The sequence below is a fragment of the Fistularia commersonii genome, chromosome 2 (genome assembly GCF_037954325.1).
Source record: "Fistularia commersonii isolate RoL2024-O1a breed Wild chromosome 2, RoL_Fcom_v1.0, whole genome shotgun sequence".
NCBI lineage: Eukaryota > Metazoa > Chordata > Actinopteri > Syngnathiformes > Fistulariidae > Fistularia > Fistularia commersonii.
In genome coordinates this window covers 6,265,285-6,270,000 of record NC_141285.1, presented here as the reverse complement: position 1 = coordinate 6,270,000, position 4,716 = coordinate 6,265,285, and the positions used below count along the sequence as shown (strand labels likewise).

The window sequence follows — 4,716 nt, the reverse complement described above, 5'->3', positions numbered from 1 at the left end:
CTTAATCAAGGCGAGCTTATGACCCGCGCTTACAGGGAATTCCTCGTTGATGGGAAATAATTGCAATCCCCAATCCCTATCACGAGGGGGGTTCAGCGGGTTACCCACGCCTCTCGGCGAAGGCGGAGACACACGATGATCTGGTCAGTGTGGCACGCGTGCAGCCCCGGACATCACAGACGTGTTATTGCTCAATCTCGTGTGGCTGAACGCCACTTGTCCCTCTAAGAAGTTGTGTGCCGACCGCCAAGGGGCCGCGGCACTAGTAAGCATGCCGGAGTCTCGTTCATTATGGGAATTAACCACACCAATCGCTCCACCTACTAAGAACGGCCATGCACCACCACCCACAGAATCGAGAAAGAGCTATCAATCTGTCAATTCTTTCTGTGTCCGGGCCGGGTGAGCTTTCCCGTGTTGAGTCAAATTAAGCCGCAGGCTCCACTCCTGGTGGTGTCCTTCCGTCACTTCCTTTAAGTTTCAGCTTTGCAACCATACTCCCCCCGGAACCCAAAGACTTTGGTTTACCGGACGCTGCCCGGGGGGTCATGGGAATAACGCCGCCGGATCGCTAGTTGGCATCGTTTATGGTCGGAACTACGACAGTATCTGATCGTCTTCGAACCTCCAACTTTTGTTCTTGATTAATGAAAACATTCTTGGCAAATGCTTTCTCTCTCGTCCGTCTTGCGCCGGTCCAAGAATTTCACCTCTAGCGGCACAATACGAATACCCCCGGCCGTCCCTCTTAACCATGGCCCCAGTTCAGGAGAGAAAACCCACAAAATAGAACCCGGGTCCTATTCCATTATTCCTAGCTGCGGTATTCAGGCGACAGGGGCCTGCTTTGAACACTCTAATTTTTTCAAAGTAAATGCTTCGGACCCCTGGCAGGACAATCAGCTACGAGCATCTCGGGGGCGCCGAGAGGCAGGGGCTGGGACAGACGGTGGCTCGCCTCACGGTGGACCGTCAGCTCAATCCCGACATCCAACTACGAGCTTTTTAACTGTAGCAACTTTAAGATACGCTATTGGAGCTTGAATTACCACGGCTGCTGGCACCAGACTTGCTCTCCAATGGTTCCTCGCCAGAGGATTCAAAGTGTACTCATTCCAATTACAGGGCCTCAAAAGAGTCCTGCACTGTTATTGTTCGTCACTACCTCCCCGCATTGGGAGTGGGTAATTTGCACGCCTGCTGCCTTCCTTGGGTGTGGTAGCCGTTTCTCAGGCTCCCTCTGCGGAATCGAACCCTGATTCCCTATGGTAGGCACACAAAGTACCATCGAAAGTTGATAGGGCAGACATTCGAATGAGACATCGCCGCCACAGATCGGCTCGAGGTTATCCAGAGTCACCAAGGTGGCCGGGGCGCCCCCGCGAACAGGTAACGGCCCACGTGGGTTTTGGGTCTGATAAATGCACGCATCCCCGCGAGGGTCAGCGCTCGTCGGCATGTATTAGCTCTAGAATTGCCACAGTTATCCAAGTAACGTGAGAAGCGATCAAAGGAACCATAACTGATTTAATGAGCCATTCGCAGTTTCACGGTACCGGCCGTGCATGGCTAAATCTTTCAGACAAGCATATGCCACTGGCAGGATTGACCAAGTAGGATTGTTTTCGGAGCCCTTGGGCTCCTGTGCGGCGCCGGCGGCAGCAGGGAGGGGAAGGCAGCCTTCTCTTCACATACATCCTGCCGTGGCTAGGCCGGGCTCCGCCCCCACCCGCATGCAGAGGACTCCGGCGTGGGCGGCGAGCCTGCCTTTGCGTGTGTTGTTGGGGACTGCCATCAGGCCCCGCCGCGCGGCCACCGAGAGAGCACATGAGGCGGGATACTTGGGAGCATGCCCGGGAGAGACGGGGCGTCTCAGTCTTGCTGCCAACGAGGCCCGCCTGGGGGGCAGCCTGCCCCACGGACTGTCGAGGCGGACCGGCGAGAGCGGAGGAGCGGTCCACCCAAACATCAGCGCGAGGCCGGCCGGCGGGGGCCCTCCTACGGCGGGTCACGTGTGCCGACTCGACTTAGAGACACGCAACCACTAAGCGTCAGGGGAGAAAATCAAACCACCCTCGCAGACGGTCAATCCAACGCTTTTCCGCGGGAGGCCCCCTCGAAAACCGGGTAAAGTTCCTTGTAGTGCGGACGAGGGCCAAGCCCGTAGGCTTTACCGTGGGCTTTACCTTCTCTCCCATTAGGAGTGAGAAACCTCAGTGTGAGGGTGACAGCAATCGTCCAAGAAGCTTTCTTTGATTATTTCTGTCTTAAAACAAGACTGATTTGCTTTCGACTTGGATTTTAGGCCGGGGATCCCTGTTCGACAAAAGTACGTCGTCGCTGGGCTGGGGGAGGGAGGGGGCGGTCGTCGACCCCCCCCCCATCCACACACAAATGCAATACGCCTTGAAACGCATCGCTCGCATCGACGCGGGGAATCCTTTACCCTACTTCCATGACAACAGCGAGAATCGCGTCTCGTCGGCCGCCGTGAGGAAGAAGAGGGGGACATTAAGGGGGGGAGAGAGAGAGACAAGGAAGTTCTCTCAGCCTCACATTCTTTTTTTTTTTTAATTGAACATAAATAGTACACACAATTATACAAATGTACAAATAAACATGGCAAGGTAGAACCGAATGTCAATGAAACAACCAGGGATGAGGAAGCAAAGGACATAAGGACATTCATTCTGTATGCAATCAGAAGTTAAGTGTTAACTGTTTGTGAGAAATTTATAATGCTAGCCAAAAAAAAAAAGAAAAAAAAAAAAAGAAATTAAAAGGAAATAAATAAATAGATGGACAAATAAAATTAAAACGAGAAAAAAAAAAAAAAAAAATTGCAAGGGAAATATTACATGTCATTAAGTTGGCGTGTTACGCTTGGCTCCCCAGGAAGACAGACACAGTGGCATAGGATTGCTGGGTGGTTTATTCAGGCTCTTGCAAACGAGACTGGACGACGACTGAACATCCGGGTGCGCTTTATGTCCTCCCGCTTAATCACTGGGATTGCTCCCAGGTGCGGCGTAGTCACCAGGTGCAGAGGATAGTTCTTGATCACCTTGCCTCTGGCCTTGGGAGTCATGACAGTACCCCCCCCCCCCAGCCTCCTCCTCCATGGACGAGGGGAGTGACCGCGGGGACGGCCACTGGGACGATGAGCAGGCCGACCTGGGGATCCGGCGGCCTGCGCCAACACCTCCCTCGTCCAGGGAGGGGGGAGGTGATGGCGGATGTCCAGCGGCGGCAGAAGGCGTCGCCATTTGGGACCCAGGAAGGGGAGCTGGAACAGGAAGCGGTGCTGGGAGCCGCCGGGGAGCAGGAACGCGGTGCTGGAAGCCGCCGCCAAAGTAGGACAAATTGGTAAAAGTGAAGTGAGGAAGGCATTGAAGAGGATGAAGAGTGGAAAAGCAGTTGGTCCTGATGATATACCTGTGGAGGTGTCGAAGTGTCTAGGAGAGGCAGCAGTAGATTTTCTGACTAGATTATTTAACAGGATCTTAGAGGGTGAGAAGATGCCTGAAGAATGGAGACCAATTGTGATGGTGCCTATTTTTAAGAATAAAGGGGATGTGCAGAATTGTGGCAACTATTCAGGGATAAAGTTGATGAGCCATACAATGAAGTTATGGGAAAGAGTAGTGGAAACTAGACTGAGAGCAGAAGTCAGCATTTTTGAACAGCAGTATGGCTTCATGCCTGGGAAATGTACTACAGATGCAGTATTTGCGTTGAGAATGCCAATAGAAAAGTACAGAAAAGGCCAGAGGGAGGTGCATTGTGTTTTTGTAGACCTATAAGAAGCATATGGAAGGGTGCCATGAGAGGAACTCTGGTACTGGAAGGGATTGGAATGGTTGGAGAAAAGTGTCAGGGGTACTATGCGATAAAAGCCAGAAAGAATGGAAAGGTATACAAGACATTGGTGAGACCATGAGATGCTGTATGGCCTAGAAATGGCAACAATGCAAGTTTCAGGTTTCAGAGATGAAGATGCTAAGATGCTATGATTGGGTGCCAAGAGAGGAGCTCTGGTATTGTATGAGGAAGTCTGGAGTGGCAGAGAAGTATGTAGACTGGTGCAGGACATGTATGCTAGCTGTGAGACAGTGGTACGGTGTAGGGGTAACAGAGAAGTTCAAGGTGGAGGTGGGACTCCATCAGGGATCAGCTCTGAGCCCCTTCTTGTTTGCAATGGTGATGGACAGGCTGACAGATGAGGTTAGACAGGAATCCCCATGGATCATAATGTTTGCGGATGACATTGCGGATCTGTAGTGAGAGCAGAGAACAGGTTTAGGAAAATCTAGAGAGGTGGAGGTATGCTCTGGAAAGGAGAGGAATGAAAGTTAGTCGCAGCAAGACAGAATATATGTGTGTGAATGAGGGGAACTCGGGTGGAATGGTGAGGCTACAGGGAGTGGAGATCAAGAAGCTGGAGGATTTCAGGTACTTAGGGTCAACAGTCCACAGCAACAGAGCGTGTGGAAAAGAGGTGGAGACGGGTCCAAGCAGGTTGGAATGGGTGGAGAAAAGTGTCAGGGGTACTATGTGATAGACAGCCAGAATAAAGGTAAAGGTGTACAAGACAGTGGTGAGAGAAGGGGAAAAGGCCCAGAGAAGAGTCAGAAGAAGAGCCAACAACCTCCAAGAAAAATTAAGCTTTAACAGACAAAACGAGGAGTTCTATTTGAATTATGGATTCATCACAAC

At 51.7% G+C, this 4,716-nt stretch overlaps 1 pseudogene; it reads right to left on the bottom strand.

Annotated features, from left to right (window-relative positions):
- The window catches only part of LOC147236214 (18S ribosomal RNA), a 1,789-nt pseudogene extending 173 nt beyond the window's left edge, over nt 1-1,616 (bottom strand).
- Between the last annotated feature and the right edge of the window lie 3,100 nt (nt 1,617-4,716).